The sequence below is a fragment of the Diceros bicornis genome, chromosome 7 (genome assembly GCF_020826845.1).
Source record: "Diceros bicornis minor isolate mBicDic1 chromosome 7, mDicBic1.mat.cur, whole genome shotgun sequence".
Lineage (NCBI taxonomy): Eukaryota > Metazoa > Chordata > Mammalia > Perissodactyla > Rhinocerotidae > Diceros > Diceros bicornis.
Genome location: NC_080746.1, coordinates 63,043,567 through 63,063,849, shown reverse-complemented (window position 1 = coordinate 63,063,849; position 20,283 = coordinate 63,043,567). Strand labels below are relative to the sequence as shown.

The following is a 20,283-nucleotide window of genomic DNA, read 5'->3' as shown; positions in this document are numbered from 1 at the left end:
GTAAAGGAAACCAGAAAAATAATTAATAGACACCATTCTGGATCACCGCTCATGTGTTAGGAAACAGCAGCGGTAATTAAAAATATTCTCTTGTTTAATTTTCACAATAGCTCATCAGGTGATTTTCACTGTGTGTTTCTTGCAAAGGAGGAAGTTCATCTTACAGATTTTAGTTTACTTGATAAGGACCAGTATGTGGCAACACTGGAATCATAATAAAAGTCTCCCTGTGGTACAGAAAGAAAAATACTGCATGAGCTCACTTATATGTAGAATCTAAAATAGTCAGACTCATGGAAGTAGAGAGTAGAATGGTGGTTGCCAGGGGCTGGGAGGAGGAAGAAATGAAGAGACATTGGTCAAAGGGTACAAAGTTTCAGTTACATAAGATGAGTAAGTTCTGGAGATCTAACGTACAGCACGGTGTGATGGTCTGAATGTTTGTGCCTCTCCCTCCAAATTCATATGTTGGAAACCTAATGCCCAGTGTGATGGTATTAGGGGATGGAGCCTTTTGGAGGTGATTAGGTCATGAGGACAGATTAGTGCCTCATATGTGTCATAAATGGGATGCGTGCCTTGATAAAGGAGACCCCAGAGAGATCTCTAACTCCCTGCATGATGTGAGGACACAGCAAGAAGTTGGGAGTCTACAACACGGAAGATGGCCTTCAGCAGACTGGCACCATGATCTTGGACTTCCCAGCCTCCAGGACTGTAAGAAAGAAATTTCTGTTATTTATAGGCCACTTATTCTGTGGTAGGTTGTTATAGCAGCCTGAAAATACAAACACAAATGGTGACTATAGTCAACCGTTATGTATTCTATACCTGAAATTTGCTTAGAGGGTATATCCAAGATTAAATCTTCTCACCACTGTCAGGAGAGAGGGAGAATCTCCCTCTGCCCTTTTCCTTAAGGTTCTTATGGCTGGCCAAATAATTAACAAGACAGGTTAGCAGGAGAAAATAATACCAAGTTTAATAACATGTATACATGGGAGAAAGCAGGGACACTGCATTTCTCAATGCAATAGCAGAAATTCTCGTCTTAAATACCATGTTCAGCCAATGACAAAGGAGGATGTTGGGGGGGGCAGTCAGTTACAGGAGATTACCACTAAAGCACAGTAAACAAGAGTAAAGTTATTATGCAGATTTAAGGCCTCACCTTCTATATTGATAAGTCTCTAGAAATGAGGCCACTCCCCCTCTTCCCAAAACAGAGAGGGAGATACCTTTACAAATGGAGATTTCCCTTATAAATGTAAATGTTTGTCTGGCAACTCCTGGTAGGGCCATCCAGAGAATGTGGCCAGAGAGACAGAACTTCTGATAAGATGGGCTTGTTGGTGCCTTTCCTATTGTAACATCCATTTTACATTATATTACAGCCATCAGATAGAAGATCTGTTCCAGGAAGGACTTACTATGTCAAATTCTTTAGGCAGGTAGTAGGGGAGATCAAATGTCCCTCAGAGAAAACTATCAAGGTAAAGAGATATATTTCAGGGTGGCCAAATCTTGATCTCCCACACCACAGACACACATACACACACACATACACTCATAACATGCACACACATGTACACACAAAATGGAACGATGTAGAGGGGATGGGTATGTTAATTAGCTTGATCGTGGTGATCATTTTACAATGTATATAAACATCATTTGTACACTTTAAATATTTACAATTTTTATATGCCAACGATATCTTAAAGCTGTTAAAAAAACTAAAACAAAAATAAGGCTGTGAAATATACGCGTATGTGTGTGTGTATCAAAGCAGAACTGGAGTAATCTTGACAGTGGTGTCACGGACCTGAAAAATGGGTGAATTGTACAAGCTTGTCTTATTATTTCTTACATCTGTATGTGAATCTACAATTATCTCAAATGTTTTTTTTTAAATGTTGCCAGTTCTAGAAAGTCTTCTCTAGGGTACAAGTATTTTCTTTGATTTTGCGTCCTCTGTTGAGCTTTTCTTCCATATGGCAGAAACGGCCTAGGAGAAGCATGAGTGAGTTTGGTATATTCAAAGGTCTGTTGATATTTCCAGAGGACTGGGTGTTGGGCTCAAGGAAGATGAGTAAAGAGAGGAGAGACTGCAGAACTAGACGGGAGTCCTATCATCAATACCCCTATATATAGGCAAAGAGGGAACTAGAAATTTCTCTAGAGAATCACAAATACTACTACATATTTACACGTACAAAAGGCAATTTTATCAGCTTTCCCAGATCCCTCTAACTTTAAGATCACCAAGGCTCCTCATTTCCTTCTCTCTCCTGAAGGAGAGCTGGTACTGATGTCCTCTGCTGTCCCTGATTACAGATTTGACCCAGACGCTGGGCTGTCACAAGAAGAGTTGGATATCTATAATTTCATAATTTTGCATATCCTCTCATTACTTTGGTCCTATGAAGTTTTCTGCTTCTTTCTAAGAGTGAGTCGTTTTTATATTACCCAAATTATTCATTTAACAGAGATTCTAGTGATTGTTAACTAGAATTGTATAACAATTTTTAAATTGTTTAGTTATTAGTAATAGACCACTTTTCATTCACAATTTCATTAGCTGGTATAGATACCTTTTGCCTTTTTTGTGTGTGAAGTGATTACACTCTTCTCTTGTCATTTATTTTAGTATTTGTATTTGCTCTTCAATTATTTCAAAGAGTAAGTCTCCCCTGTATGAAAGTTGATAGCAGTTTGGAGGCAAGAAGAGACTGTCGTAGTTCCCCAAACCTGAAATCCTTGTCTGGACCTTACAGAAGACCACATGCTGCTGCAGTTGCCTCCACCTGTGACACCAGCTAGCGGTAGCTTGAGAGTTAATGACTCAGAAGGGAAGGAGCAGGTTCAGGGCAGGGAGGAATCTGCAAATACACAACACTGCAGCTGCAACAAACACAACACAGCCTTGACATTTTCAGATTTCAAGCCACATAGAAACAGCACCACCCTATCAGACAGTGAGGGAGACTAAGATATCTTTACTTTCACTGGGGCAAATTGGCATGAGTTTCTTAATGAACAGGAAAGCCTGTGGCCCTTGAGAACACCTGTGAAGGCACAGATGCCACTTTTAACACTTTAGTTTTCCTACCATATACTAAACATCAAAAATTAACTCATGACCCACATTAAATATAAATACCCTAAAATTTGTGATTTTGTTAAAGAGGACCACTTGGCATAATAGCATGTTTAGGAGGAAGATAATTACCATTTATTCATCTACTATGAGGGGGTTTTCACCCCACAAAATGAAAATACTGAGTTGTGTTATTAAGTCTCCAATATTCTCCATATTAACTGAAAACACTTAGGGTCTGTGGTGATTAATTTTATGTGCAAATTGTCTAGGCCACAGTTCCTAGATTTGGCCAAACACTAGTCTAAATGTTGCTATGAAGGTATTTTCTAGATGAGATTTATATTTAAACCGGTATACTGAACAAAACAGATTACCCTCCGTAATGTGGGTGGCCTCATCCAATCAATTGAAGGCCTCAAAGCAAAAAGGACACAAAACCCCCAACCCCCCCAAAAAAAGAATTCTCATTCCAGACTGCCTTCAGACTTAGGCTTCAATGTTAACTCTTCCCTGAGTCTCCAGCATGCCAACCTGCTCTGCAGATTTTGGATTTTCACCCTCCACAACTGAGTCAATTCCCTAAGATCAGTCTATTGAGCTTAACTGTCTGTCTGCAGGTACATCTTATTGGTTCTGTTTCTATGGAGAACCCAGACTATTACAGGTTTAGAAATGTACCTGTACAGTTTTGGTGGCAAAGCAACATTGAGGAGAAAAACAATTGCTCCACTTCTCACCTGAGGGAGACAAATAAGAGTTACCTGAGCTGGGAAGGTATTTGGCACAGCAGAGGGGAGTATAAACCACGGGTGCTGAGGTTAAGAACAGACTCATGTTTGACAGTATGGAGAGATTACGAGTCAGAATGAAGAGATTGCACAGCATCATCATCACGTAAAATGGAAGGTCACTGGAATCCCATGTTAATGACTGCAGGTTATGTGTTTATTCCAATGAAGATCTCAGGTCCTCAAATGGAGAAATTTCTGATCACCATCTGGTGATGGCTCTAGATACCGCTGCCAACACATTGTCCATGGATGATCCTGCAGGTCAAAGGTTTCTTGTTCCCTGAGATTCTCCTCAGCTCACTCAAACTTTCCACTGTGGATGCACATCGGCCTCTTTAATGGCCCAGCATAGTCCTGAGGCCCCAGAAATACAAGATGGAGTGGTTGCTACTGAGAGGTTCAGTGATGACAGGGAGGGAAAAGCCCTGGAACTGATTTGCAGAAAGTAAATCTACACTTGATGCTCATCAAACTTTTGAGTCCAGGATACTTTCTCTGCTTGTTTACTGAGAAGAGAGTGTAACTGGGAGCAACTTTAAAGTTTCATATTCTATTCAGCAAATGGCTTCATTTTGGGGCGATGAGTCTCTGTTAAAAAGTAGATGCTTCTCAGCGTACAGATCTTTTCTGCATATAAAAATTCAGGTCTTTATTTCCTTGTAACTGGTACTTCATCCTGAACTGAAGGACTGGGCATTCCAGTAAATGGAAAGTTTTGACTGTCCCTGGAGAGTCACTTTTCAACAATTCACAAGTACAGATTTTTTTTGTGTGTGTGAGGAAGATTGGCCCTGAGCTAACATCTACCAATCCTCCTCTTTTTGCTGAGGAAGACTGGCCCTGGGCTAACATCCATGCCCATCTTCCTTTACTTTATATGGGATGCCGCCACAGCATGGCTTGCCAAGCGGTGCATTGGTGTGCGCCCGGGATCCGAACCAGCGAACCTCGGGCCGCTGCAGGACAGTGCGTGCACTTAACCACTTGCGCCACCGGGCCAGCCCTGTGAGTACAGATTTTTGCTAGTGAGTCAGAGCCTCAGTCATCGTAGCAATTGGGTGACAGGAAGCCAGAAGTCAAAGGGAAAATTTACAAGATCACTTTCATCCAGTTTCCACAGATAAGCACTAAGAAATGGATGTGTACATACACACACAGATACTGGAAATATCCATCGTGGAATCCCTCATCTCATAAAAGGTCATCCAAAGATGAAGAAGTCGGGAATTCCTGGGGACAAGCAGGGATGAGAGCAGGTACTACTTGACCAAACAGCCTACTTTTTTTTTTTTTTGACTCTGAAAGTGGTTGGGGGAAGAGTTGGGAATAAAAATGCCAAAAGTCGTGGGGAATCCCACCAAGTCCCAAATGAACATCCGTTGTATAGATAATTCCCCTCCTATCTCACTGAAGGAGGAGAACAGGCTTTCCTCTTTGATCTTGAGAATTTTCATTTCACTGCAAAAGTAAGACTGACCAGGGCAAACAGAACACTTACCTACATCTTTGTTAAGAAATCCCATAATTGTACTTCTGACTCTTACTGGATCACTGTGAATAATAACTTTTTAAAGCTCGGCGAACAGAGCCCAAATTGAAATTCAATTTCGGTGACATAAAATTACTGCAGAAAAATGAAAAAATTAAGACTGGGTGGCTGTAAAGAAACATTTATTTTACAATCACTTAAAATTTAAAGAAGATTTTAATTCTTTAATTAAGTTATTGTATTTCTTAAAACAAAGCAAGGGTAATAATGTTGAAAGTAAACTAACATGTGTTCTTAAAATCATTTATTTCAGCCGCAGTGATAGGGAGCCAAAAAATAAATAGACAGCATGCTGGATTGCTGTTTATGCACTAGAAATAACAGTAGTTTTGAAAACATTCTTTCATTTAATTTTCACAATACTACATCTGGTAAATTTCATAATAATTTATTTTTACAAATGAGAAATTGAATCTCATCGATTTCAGTTTACTTAATAAGGACTAGTATGTAACAACACCAGAACTATAATAAAATTCTAAGTGCGATACACACACACAGAATTATCTATCACAGGCAGAGCTGGAGGAGTCTTGACAGCAGCACAGAGGTATCTGGGATCTGAAAATGAGACTTCCGTAAAAACAACCCTATTGCCCCGAAGACACAAATCAGTTTCATAAGATACTGACACAGCTTATATTTTTCAGTAATTAGTAGAGCGAAAAAAAAAAAAAAGATTTATTATTAAGTTGACGCATTTAGATGCTTTACACTTAATGGTGTTTATTTTCTCACAATGATCCTAAGTATGGTGCAGTTTATATATGAAGATTACTTTAAGAAAATAAACACAGCACGTAAGTATGTTATTCAAGGTTACACAGCTAGTATATGTATAGAGAGACAGGACTTGAACTCAGACACTCTAGATACAAAACTTCCACTCTTCATACATATTATTTATGATTTCTCTTTAACTCCTTGATGAATAAGGGCACCATGGGTAAACTGACACACTACTAAGGACTCATTCTTCTGTGGATAAATCCTATACAAGGTTTCCGATAATATGAAAAAGTTATTGAAAAGCTTTCTTTCATCTTCTCAGTAAGTGCTAGAGCAAGAGATTGTAAAAATTTGGTAGAAGTGTTGCCTCAATACTGATCTTTCTTTATGAGGCATCAGTCATTTTTCCCTGGGATAATGATGAATTAAGATTCTCTCCTAATTCAAACATGATATTGGGAAAAATACGATACACTCTATTGATGAATGAAGGACATTCAAATGGAAAAAAGGGAGGCAGCAAGGAAAAGATGGTGAGAGTGGTGCAAATAACCTGAGTGTCTTAGATGCACCCAAGGCAAGAGGCACTACAAAGATAGTGAGGGTATAAGAAGGTTCAAGAGCTTGGCAAGCACAGAGTCATGGGAGCAGGACATTTCATAGGATTGAAAACAGAAACGTTTCCTGAGAAAAGTAACATGAAGAGAATTTATAGAAAAGAAACCCATGGTTTGTGACATTGAAAAATGATACAGTGCCAATCTCATAGTCTAGGAAAACCCCAAGATGAAGGGGAGGAACTGTCAGGGAAAGGGTTAAGATCAAGGGATTGGAGGAGGAAGATTCTTCAAAAGCATTATATTCAAATTGATTCCGTAACCCTATAACCCAGTAGCCATTTTTAGGTTGATATCTAGAGTAAACCTGTTGATAACTTTCACCTTGTCTAAAACAAACCTCTATGTTGAATTCAGGGCACTTTCCACTATATACCCCCGGCATCCGCACATTTCTCTGACTCATCTACCTCCCAGTAATATTTCCCTGATCTGATAACTGGGGAGCCAAGGACACCATGATCATCATAATCCTCATTGAGACATGCATTTGTTCTTTACGTAAAATAGGGCATGTATCTCACTTGTCTCCGATACCCAGAAATGAAAACATTTGATTTATAGGTGGAAGGATCCAGTATCACATAAACTAATGAAAAATTAGAGGGTTGGGTGAGAGATATAATGTAGTTTTATTTGTAACATTGAGAGACAGATCTTGAGAAGAACTTGAGTGGGAACTGGGAAGAAATTTATTATGTTCTACAGGAGAGGTACAACATTGTAGAAACATAATATGCATGTGTGTATTGGAAGGGTACATGGGTCTTAAAACATGAGACCCACTAGAAATGCACAATTCTGAAAGATGATGAGAACAGGGTGGCCTGATGATACTGTGATTTCTCCTTATCCCAGTAGCGTTGCACATCTGTGAGCTCTGACACAAATCTATAATATTAAGTATAAAGGAAGGAGTCAGCACTGAAATCTATTTCCTCTCCAGATTAGGGGAATGACTGGGGACTATGGTGAGATACTGAACTGGTGGATGAAAGGATGAACTAGACATATGGCTAATCCCCATTAAATATGACCATATAATTAGCACATATATCCATCCTTTTTTGTCTCCTCTATCCACATCTAGAAATTGTACTCTCTTCCCCATTTAGCCCCTGCTTTCACAAGAATCCCACAGCCACCCACTTGCTCTAGCATTCCTCACCATTAAAGACTCGCAGTATCCCTCTCAGATCAGTAGCTTGAAACACTCTCCTTTGTTCCATGGGAAGAGTTTTTGGCTTCTTCAGAGTCAAGGTTTCACTGCTAGGGATGACAAAAATTGACCTGCACACTTTTGAGTTTTTGTGCCTCCAAAACCACTGACTTCCTATCTTTTCACTCCATTAATTCACTTGAACCCTCTTCCCCAGAGACTCTGAGAATGGAGATACCAGACTGCTCCAATTGAAGCCAGAAATGTGCTCATATCCACTTTCCCAGTTACCCTCTGTGTGACCTTGGGAAGATATTGACCTCTCAAGGGCACAGTTTCTTCGTTCCAAAATGAAATCGTTAAACTTTCCCTCTCTACCTTCTAGAAATGATATGAAATTATATGAAATGATGGATTTAAAAAACAAAACAAAATATTTTTACCTTAAAAAATTAAAGTATGGAAAAGTCATGGCATGTATGTGGGTTTCTAGGGAGATGATCACAAAATGAGGTTGCACAACTTGATTCCTGGGTGTTTGAGACATGTCAAGTGTGGGAATACTGTCTGGAGAGACCAAGATCTTAAATGTCTGCTCTCCAGTAGGGAGGTCCTCAGAATAACATCTGAGATGTCAGGTTGTCAGGGAACAATTACAAACACATGGGAAAAAAGACATTCTGAACACCAAACTAATAGTGTTCTGAATTTCATATGTTCTGAAAAAGCTTGATGCTGCCAGGTAAACGTGCAAATTTAGACACAAGGATGCCGCCTTTCCATTCTGACCTCTAAAGTATGTGACCAAGATGGATCAGCTTTTTGTATAAGGGCCAATGCATTTCTTGAGATTCAAGTCTGGTTTTGGAAATCAATACAGAAACTTGTAGAAGGACCTGGCATCTTCAATTCCTTGGGCAGAAATTTAAATATAAAGGAGTTGTCTCCAATTCTGGGCACTTGGCAGGTAAAGAAGACAAGACCTTCTCACAATATGTCAGGCACCTGTGAAATACAGAAACCTGAGTTAGATACAGGTGTCCAAGGTGAATAAAATTTTTGAAGTCACAAGGGTCTGATTCAGTAATGCCTTATTGCTAATACTGCTACTGATCCAAACTCTGCAACTTCCCACACCCTAAATTCCCTACCACAGAATCTGGTCCACTCTCAATAGTTAAATAGCACTCAAGGATGACTTGTGAACAGACATTTAAGATAAAACTAGACTCAAATTTTCTTGCCTTGAGTGATATTTTATTATAATTGACCACTAAATAACTGGAAAGACTTTAAAAATCTTTTCACAGCACAGAAGGAAATCTCTGGTCTCCCTCACTTACCTTTCCTTGATACCATTCATATCTTAGGGAGAAAAGAGAAACACGAGTCAAGAAGTGATACACCCTCTCCCCTTGCAAAGCTTCATCATATCCCTACCACTTTCAGTGGGAACAGAGATGGTCCCAATGTGAGAGCCAAAAAGAAAAGAAAAGACCCAGGCCAATCATTCCAGAAGACTCGTTAGAAGTTGTCACGTTTCCTAAAAGGTAGAAACAGCTTTGACCCTAATGGAAGTACAGCATGAGGTTTCCAATATCTGGAGATTAGACATACTTATGAAGAAAACAAGAGGTCCATATTTTTTTACCCAAATACATAAGGCACCCCATGAGATGATTTGAATAATTCATGGTTCTTTATTTATTCTATGGAAATGTAATGTGATATACTATTATTTACCAAGCATTAAGCCAGGCTTTGAAGAATCAAAGATGAATAATAATCATAATACTACTCAAGAAGTTTACTTGGTTTTTACTGATAGTACAAGCAAACAAATGTATTAATGGAGGCATTTTCAAGTCTCTCACTTCTCATTTTATATACCATCTATAAGTGACCTCATCTATTTCCTTTAATTCACCACACACATACGTGCTATTGATTTCTAACTCTTTATTTTACTTAATTTTGCCTCTTAGATGCAGGCTAATATATTCAGTAGTAAAGAAGCCACAGGAACTAGTAATTTAGGATATCTAACAGGTAATATACAATTCACAAACCAAATTATTTCCTCTCTTATACTCCATTGCTCATAATGATACTGATATCCCCTTGGTCACTGTCATAAAGACTATAATATTTATCCTCGTTTAGTCCACATCCTTAGTGGCTTTTAGCCATATCTAATCTTCTTTATCATCACAGATATTGTTTTATTTTTCCCAACAGACATATATTAATACATTTGGTCTCTTTTACCTCAGACTTACTTCCTCCATATTACCAAAAACTAGGCCAACAGCTGTTTCTCCAAATGAGGAAAAAAAGAAATGGGCTTGCTCTCTGTAGTAGGGCTTTTTTGTAGTAACATGACAAAAACCAAGCAAAACTAGATTAAGCAGAGAAAAGCATTTTGGGTGGCACTTATAATTTTAGTCCAAGCTTAATTTTGAAGCTCAGTCCTTGTTCTCAAGATCTGGTCTATGTCTTTCCCCAAATTCTATTTATTTACTCTACATTGACTCTATGCTCCATTCATGAAGGAAACATGAATCTCCTGATATAAACTCCAAAAGAAGAGAGTTCCCTCATTATCAGAAAAAACTCTGAGGCCTGCATGGCATTGGTCTCCAGTGGATCAGGTGCCCATATTAAAAGAATCACTGTGATGTGGCTGGAAAGAAATGAAGTAATGTTGGAGGCAAGTTTCTATATTTTACTGGGACTAAGTTAGTTTTAATCTGAAGTAGATTGTGATGTAGTAGTTTAGGACGCATATTCTAAACACTAGAGCAAAGACTAGGAAAAACAACTAAGAAAAATGGGGTAAGAAAATAGGAAAACTTAAAATTTTGTATCTGAAATATTTGCTTAACACAAAAGCAGCTTCTTAAGGAGAAAGAGGAGAATAAAAACTACTGGAGACATATAGAAAGCAATTATCAAACTGGCATATTTAAATACAACAATATCAATAATTGCACTATGTCATTGTCTTAATAATCCAATTAAAAGACAGAGATTTTTGGACTGAATAAAAAGCAAATTTCAATTATTGCGATCCACAAGATATATATTTTAGATTCAAGACAGAAACAAGGGACAAGGTGAAAATATAGAAAAATATATACCATAAAAGCAGTAATCATAAAATTGCTCATGTCTACATTAATATTAGACAAAATAGACTTTAAGCAATAAATATGAGAGAATGAGAGGGAAATTTCATAAGGATAAATAGTTCAGTACATCAAGAAGACATAACAAATATAAATGTACATACACCTAACAATAGGACTTCAAATTGTAATTAATTTAATTACAAAATGTAATTAAAAGGAAAAAATAGACAATTCAATAATATAGTTAGAGATTTCAATAACTCTCTTTCAATAATTGAGTGAACAGCTTTCACGAAAACTATCAAGGATTAGAAGACACGGACAATATTATCAACCAACTTAACCTAACTGACATCTATAGACCATTTCACCCAATGAATCCAGAATAAACATTCTTTTAAATTAACATAGAACAATTTCTTCATACAATATTTTAGCTCATAAGCAATTGTCAGAACATTTAAAAGATCAAAATAATAAAATATATATTCTCTGATTATAAAGGAATTAAATTTGAAATCCACAGCAGAATAAAAGATGATAATCCAGAAAATATTTTTTAATCAAACAACACATTTTCGAGTATCCCAAGAGTAACAAAAAAATCACAAAGGAAATTTGAATATAAGTTGAACTGAGTGAAAATAAAACTAAATAATCAAAATGTATGCAATAGAGCTAAAACAATGGATTTATATCATTAAGCACTGCATCAGACAGGATGGTCTCAAATCAGTGATCTGTTTCCACTTTAAAAATAACTAGAAAAGCAACAGCAAACTAAACCCAACAGACACTCGTGTGTGCACCTGCATGTATACACAGACACGCACAATGAAAACATTAAAGGAGAGAGTGGAAATAAATGGTATGAAAAGGTTAATAAATTAATAAAATCAATGAAATAATAAAATTTCCTCTTGAAAAAAACCAATAAAATTGACCAAACATATCTGAACTGACCAAGAAAAAAAGAAAATCACCAAATCAGGAATAAAAGATGGGACATTACTGTAACTACTGTAGAAATTAAAGGGTTTATAAGAGATTATTATGATTAACTTTACAAGTACAAATCAGAAAACTCAGAATGGAAAATCTCCTACAAAGACAATATTAGCAAAAACTGATTAAAGAACCGTAAAAAATCTATATAAACCTAATACAAGTAAAAAAAAAAAAAGGTATTTTAAACTTTTCCAAAAAGAAAAGTCTAGAGGGAGATGGCCTCACTGGTGATTTCTATTGAATATTTAAAGAATTATTAAGACCAATCCTTCACAAAATTTTTTCCAAAAAGTAGAGAAAGAGAGGGAAAATAACAAATAAGTATATGAGGAAAAAGATAAAACTATACCTACTGGAATCCAAAGTGCATTTGTTTGTCTGTGACTAAGCTGGATAATGAAAAATTACCTGATAAACGCTTAACATAGACCACAGATAACAGGGGCCTATAGCATATCACTGGACACAAGGGAGTTTCTCTCTAATGTCAAATTTTTGCACTGCACTTGGTAAATTAATAAAAATGAGATTTTCCCTGTTATTCATGCATTCAATTATTCCTATAACCTCTGAAATAGATGCAGGGAAGGGGTATCACAGGGCCAAGGGGACCTTAGTGTCACTACCAGAAAGAGCACAACAGTACAGAGGAGAAGGAAACCAGTCTTCATTTTTCTCATATCTCAGAAGCTGGGGCTTCTTCCCGAGTCTCACCTGCAGCATCTTCATTCTTGACCCCTGTAAGCGATGCTCCACTTCTGAGATGAGAGCTCTCACCAACTGGCTCTGCTGGACCAGCTCCTTCTTACCCTTGGTCAGGTTATGTAGAATATTTGACACCTCATTCTTCAGCTTCAGGACCTCCTACTGTTTCCCAGAGTCCAGGATACCTCTCATTTGATTAAACTCACTCTGGACACTTTGTTGCTCATTTTTTATTTGATTCTTCAGGAAAGAGAAAGAGAGAGGGACTCAGGCTCTCAGGCTGACACTGAGAGAGAGGAAAATAATTATCCTATTTGGGACGTTCTCACAGGGAAGTGAGAAAGAAGCAGCAGACCAATTCCTGGGGAAGCTGACTTTTCCTATTATTTTTTTTCCATCACATTCCAAAATAATGCCCTCAAATCTGCATTATTGAGATAATCTTTGAGCCACATTGGATACCTGGGTGTGGCTCATTTTTCACACAGCTGTCCAGAATAGTCAACCCTCCCTGTATCTCTCCTGACCCACACCCTCATCCTCCATCTTATGCCAAAAGTTGAACACTGAGGACAGAACCATGAACCATTGCCAAATGTCTTCCGCCAAGAGAGTGAAAGGCCCAAAAACATGACAGGAAAAGGACACAAAATTCAATAGCCCTCCTCACCAGAGTCTACCCATGTGAACACCTCCATCCATATATCTGTGTTCATTTGTGACATGTTCACTTTTCAGCCCCCACCTCTACCAGGGAAAGGAAATAAAAAGAGACCTAATCAAATGACTATTGGACATATCAATTGTCAGGGAACAAAGAGGAAGGGAGCACCTGGTTACTAACCTCCAAGGCCCTGCCCACATTTCAATCTAACCCCCTCAGGAAGTGTTTCCTCCTCCCTTCCAGGAAGTTCTCCTTTCTCTGACATAAGCTTCCAACTCCTCAGCTTCCTGCTGCTCCTCCCTCAGCCTCTCCAGAGCTGACTGGAGCTTCTACCATGAGAAAGGAATCAACCCAGAGTCAAGCACTGAGTTTTCTCAGTGTCAGAATAGAGGATAAATGGGGAAGAAATCAGGTGATTTATGGACAGACTAGAGTTTACAGAAACTGTGAAATCAAGCAATTAGAGTCTCTGACTTGGAAGAAAAGCTGAGGTGATAAATGTGTTCTTTAAGCCTCAGGTGATAGAAGTCAGCATCCCCTCACCAAGAGAAGACTGATTCTCTTTCTGCTACAAGAAGAAACCTGATCCAGAGGCAAGGAAAGAACTTACATCACAATCTGCCCAGCTCCCTAGCTAACCCTCCTGTTCAAAGGGGTAATGAGAGATTTTCTTGGGCACCAAATCTCCACTTACTAGCACAAGGTACAAAAATATCTACTTATGGCTAAGAGTCTGTACTGTAGGCTTATCCTTTTGCAATTGGATGGAATGCACATAAATGTCCTTCAGGCTTTGGAAGGTGAGCATGGGAGGAAAAGAATTCATAGGCCTCAGGGCTATAATGACAAGGTAATTAAAATCCAGTGCAAAGTGGAGATATCCCATCAAGTACCATTTTGTGCTGTGTCTTATCTCCATCCTGTTCTCTTACCTGGTACTCCTGGCCAACCTCCTCCATGAGGAACATGTGGTGACCACGGTGCTGCTGAGACCACTCACAAACCCAGCAAATGACTTTCCCATCCTCTTTACAGAAGGGCAGGAGTTTCTCTTCATGGTGCACACAGAGCTCTCTCTTCCGCTTCTTTTCTGTGCTGAACTTAACCTCCCTGAGCTTCTCCACTATGTTGGCCATGGGCCGATTAGGTCAAATGTTCCCAGGCTGGAAATGATTCTGCACCCAGGGAAGCTGCTCTCTTCTTCTTGGCCAATCCTTTGTTGTTCATGGTGATGCAGGCTTGGCAGAAGCTGTGGCCACAGTCTAGGCTCAGGGTTTCTGTGAGGAGCTCAAGGCAGATGGGGCAGGTCACCTCCTCCTTTATGTTCCCCAGGATTCCTGAAGACATTACAGCCCCTTTCTCGTCCTACTTTTCCTGATTTCTGAGGCTCCTCTTATTCATAGATCCCTGCATGACGGGGAAGATAGAAGGGGACAGAATAAGAAAGGTAGGAATAAAATGATACTAATTGTGAAGAAATCAAGGATGGGCCAAGACCAAAATATCGAAGGATGAAAAAGAAAAGGTGGAGAAGCAAATAAAGAAGTTTGGCGACTTGGAAAAAGGACTTTTCGTAATAATATCAAACACTTTAATTCTAGTTCATGTCACATGACAAATCCCATCCTCATCTATTTAATGACTGATATTTTGCTTTACATTCACTGAATGAAAGATGACGTGAAGTCTTTTCTACCAAGATCCCTGTGTGACCCACCATCTATCCTGCTTTTTCTTTCCCATGCCAAAATCATATCCTCAATGTTAAAAGCACCAAACCACTTATGTCTCTGGGATTTTATACCTGCTCTTCTCTCATCTGGCATGATAGTCACATGACTCACTTTTGTACTTCAGTGAACTCCCTCCATATATGTTCTCCTATCAGAACGACCTGCTCTGACTAAGTTATTTACGGTGTAACCACTGCCATCACTTGCTGTCTGTTTGTGATGATTTTTCTTATTACCACAACATAATATATGACAAGGTGTGTGTGTACACGGTAAGAGCAAACTCTTTATCAGATGTGTAAATAGGGATAGTAAGTGACTTACAAAGATCATGTATCCACAACACACAGATTAGGGATGAACACAACGTTTGGGGTTCTCCTTCAGAAGTCTTTCTTCTCCTACCTCACAGAGTTATTCAAAGACAAACAGAGGAATATTTATGTGCCAAATTAATACCAAAGAAATGGGATGTGTGGAAGTGAAATGATCCAGACCAGCTGGGAGGTTCTGGGGATTCTTGTGTTTGTAAATAGTGACATTTCACCTTAGACTGGAAAAATGCCCAGGACATTGTCAGGAGCCTCAATGTGTGTAGGCATGTGGATGGTAGAGAGGGAGAGAGTATGGATATATTCATAGGATCACACATGTTAGATACTTGGAAAAAGAGAAAGACACATGAAATGAATGTTAGTCCTAAGAAAGAAGTCTCAAAATATTTGTCAAGATTATTCAACAAATTATCATTGACAATGAATTGTGCTAGCAACTTGACTAATGTGCAAAAATGCAAAGATGAGCATTAATAAAGAGAAAATTTAAACCAGTGGGCCTTGACATTCACTTGGGAAGTAATAGTAAATTAAATATTCAGCCTTATGTGTACAAAAAAGCAGATGTAAAACACGCTACTAGAGAGACACACAGGTTTTTGGAAAATCAAATAATGGGGGTAAATGGAGGGTTATCCAATAATTTCAAGCTGAAAACATAACTTTGTTTTAAATTGAAAGCTGAAGAAAATGAGGGAAAAATAGGATGAGAGAGAGGAAAAAATTGTATTAGGTGGAAGAGATGATCTGTTCATGGAAAATATATCACCTTGAGTGAGTTTTAAAACCAGTGTGTCTGGTGTACAAACTGCTGGGCCTTTAGTATCAGATGATCCTGCAGTCACCACAAAATATGACACTTCCCAAATTGTGTAACATTAGGGACTCTTTTCCCAGAGCAGGGATAAATTATCAATGTTTTCCCATCAGAGAAGTGTAGGGTGATAATTAGCTTTACGAAATGTTAGATGGATCCAGAGTGGAATTGGGAAGTTAGGACGCATGTGCAGTTGCTCAGCAGAGATATGATGATAGCTTGAGGGACAAGGTGATGAAGGAAATGGAGAGCAGGAGATGAGAGTACGAGACAAGATGAGGTAGCAGGATAGGATTGGGAGTTAGAATGAATATATCGGAGCAAAAAGTTAACAGCAGTCCTGAGCTCTTTCTTCCTGTAAAGATGATATTGTACTTTTCTCCTAGTAAGTTTGTTTGTGTGTTTGTTTGTTTGTTTGTTTTCTGTGAAACCTACTGGGTTACAATAAAGTGGAAGTTAAGCTGCCTTGATAGTAAAAATGGCCTGATGTGTAAAGTACATTTGGACTAGGATATTTTATATAGACCTCAAATGCCAGTTGCTAAGCATCAACCTCATTTTTCACAAGGGAAATGTGTTTGTGATACCCAAAATGTATCTATTATAGGCCCCTGGAAGCTGTGCTCAATGGCTTTCAGAAGGTAATAAGTCATTTGTAGCACCAGGCTTATGTAACCTATGGTAGTTGCACACACATCCACCTAGTCTGGGTTCTTATAAAGCTGAGATGATGGGGATAAAGTATTTTCTGTACCACTGTAAGGTCCATCACAGAGAACTCACCTGAGGAAGTCACGCAGGTATGCTGTGTCTGTTGTCTTTTATCACCACCTAAGCTAAGTGAACCTGGCAGTTTATGTCTTATTTGGTCCCATAGATAAAAATAGTCATCCTGACTGCAAACTGCTGCTAGTGGTCAGTCAGAGTGGGCATCATGAGTGGTAGCACAGTGATGCTTATTCTCCAACTCGGGCTCAATATGGCCATTTGGCCATAGTCTAGGATCAGGAATTATGTCAGGAGATCCGTGCAAATGGCACTATGAAGCAAGAAACAAAGACAGGGAAGATCTCAGCAAGTGTTAATGTCATGATAGTCGTCAAAGTTTGAGGGTAAAAGAAAGATCTCCAGCATGAGACAAACAACAAGTTTTACCTTTGCTCTGCACAAGGGAGGGAAAAGCTATAAAGGCTGCATGGAGATAAATTTAGACCTACTAAAAGTGTCTACTGGTGCCATGGTCATCATACACGAAAGGAATCTGATAAAGACTAAGGCTGAAGGTGAACCAGAAGTGTAATCCAGCTAATGGTGCAAACACTAAAAATACTCAGAGGGTACATGCAGTTAGCCCCCGGCTGTAGAGACTACGGCCCAGATCAGTATCTGACGAATAGCAAGATCAGAGATAGACATTATACCATGGATAGATGTTACATCATAAATGTCTACTCCTGTTTATGACTCAAGCTGCGATCCAAACATGGTTGTGGGGCCTCTAATTATTTCTCATCCCATTCAAGGTCCAACCAATGCTGAGAATCATCAAGAGCCTACAGTGGAGGGAGGAGCAGAGCATGCTTTCTGCCATGGGGTTACAGAATTTATTTTCAAAGGGGGGCCACAAGGAACTAATGTCAAATCAAGTGCTGCCTCAATTGACACAGAAGGCAATATGCAGAGGAGCTAGACTCCTCTCACATGGAGGATGACCCCTTGTCTAACTAACCAGTGATCTCAGGGGCTCTATAGTAATCGGGGAGATAGATATGGGAATATGAGTGATGTCTGCCTGATAGAACTCCCAGGAGAGTTGGCTGCCTATGTGTCAGGTGATTGTACCTTACATATTGGTCGTCCGACATCTGAGTTCGTTAGAATACAAACTCAAAGTGTCCCAGAGGTGACAGCTAAAGACAAGTAAAAAAGACATTAAAAGACAATAACTATGTAAAAGTTCAAACAATAAAGGTATAGTAGAACTTTCTTCTTCTTACTGGAGTAAAACTGTTTCTGTAAGCATAATGAAATCACAAATTACAGACCTTGAATGAGAAAGAGTCACTTTTCCTAAATAGAAAAATGGGAGAATGGAAAAAGGAAACTGTGTTATGTTTTCATTGCCAGGCTGTCATCTAATACTATTTAATATAAACTCTTTATAATACTAGCAAATTAAAATTGAAGCAGAAAAGTAACAAATCTATTCTAAACCCCTGTGATAATTGGCATGACAGAGTTGTACTGTATGAGTTCAGAAGACAGGTGCCTAACACTGACTTACGGCTGAGACGAGGACAAGAATGTGTAGCAGAGGAGATAATCTCCAAGTCAACTTTGATAAAGTAAGATTGGGTCACATGAGAGGAAGCCAGGGTGAGAAAAGAGATTTGGATCCACCATATGCCTGAGTAAGGGGGGTGGGTGCAGCTGTACCTTCTATAGGAAGGGGGAGTAAACACAGAGTCTCCCCTACTCTAACTTCCTTCCATCAGGGATCTCAGGATCCTGTTATTGTACTACTTCTTCTGACATCTTTTTATATCATTAATACCAATCAAGAACTCATTTTGTTTTTTAAAGTGAGAAAAGATACTGCATCTGGAAATTTTTCGTACGTGCTCCTCTTGTTTCTGATCTTTCAGCTGAGCTCCATTTCTGGGTGGCAGATGTAGCACAAGGAGAAATATGAGCAAATATAGCTATTTTTAAGGAACTTCAGCAATTCCCTGTGTCTGGACTAGTGAATAGATAAAGGCTGCAGAGCTTGTCATCTGTCACCCCATCAAAGCTCCTTAGCACAGGCAAGCCAAGGTGATGAGAATTAACCTAAAGAGTCATACAGAAATGCCATGTTGTTACATGAATAGATATTAAACTCTCAGGATTCAAAGATTCCTGGGACTTTCTAGCTCTGAAAAATTGAGAAGTCTGGTGGTCCTAAGTAGGTACAATTCAAAATTATAGAACTAAGAGGAGAGGTGGATAATTTCAGCTTGGAGAAACAATGATCCCTCCAAGAAACAAAAAAAGCCTTTCACTTCTCCAAACCTCCTTCCTTTATATCCATCCTTCCCCTAGACTGTACTTCAGTCAGCACTCTTAGCAGGAAGCCAACAAGCTGGGCCTTTTCCCCCCTTCAGAACAGCTTCCTGAAGACAAATTGAACTCACCCAAGCAAATTCAGTCTTTCCTCTGAAATATCCCAAACTCACTCTGCCCTCTACAAACTACTCAACACACCTTCAGACACCAATGGAGAAGTCATGCCTCCTTGGAGAAGAGTGAAGGCAGGCCAGGGGCACAGGTGATTAGGATTTGCTCAAAAGAGGGAACAATAGGAGGCCTCCACATCCGGCCCCTGGGAAATGACAAGGCTTTTGCACCTGGGCCAGACGGGCCAGTGACTATATTCTTATCCTTATCTCAGTTCTAGTCTTAGAAACTGTTTCACGGCTCTTCAAGCTAAGTTGTCTTTTGGAGCACTAGGCTTTTGGAGCACCTTGCCTTGTTTCCTTACAAATGAGCTCTCATGAGGAAGGAATAAAGTACCTCCTTCACAACAGTGAGAACCCACACTGAAGACTCATGTGAGGCAGCCACACCAGCATGCTGTCTCCTGTCCTGCATCCACCAACCAAGCTAAGGGAATCTGGGCAGTTTGTGTCCTATTAGGTCATGTGAGAGAGAATGGCTATCCAAAACTGAAATTACCTCAGGTGGTCACTCAGAGCGGCTATCACAGTGGAAGCACAATACTGCTGACTTCCAAAATATGGATTCAATATGACCAATATGCTACTTTTTCCTAAATACACTGGGAAGATGAAACTGTATGAAGTTTCAATTGTTGGGCAATGCCATCCAATACTATTAACATATAATCTCTATATCTTAGCATAATAAAAATAAAGCAGGGAAATAATCATGATGGCTTCTTTT

The 20,283-nt window shown here is 39.0% G+C and overlaps 2 pseudogenes; both read right to left on the bottom strand.

The window, feature by feature from the left end:
- Window positions 1-6,788: 6,788 nt before the first annotated feature.
- On the bottom strand, window positions 6,789-7,511 carry LOC131409094 (E3 ubiquitin-protein ligase TRIM22-like; annotated as a pseudogene).
- A 127-nt stretch (window positions 7,512-7,638) lies between these two features.
- The window catches only part of LOC131409093 (tripartite motif-containing protein 5-like), a 35,244-nt pseudogene continuing 22,599 nt past the window's right edge, over window positions 7,639-20,283 (bottom strand).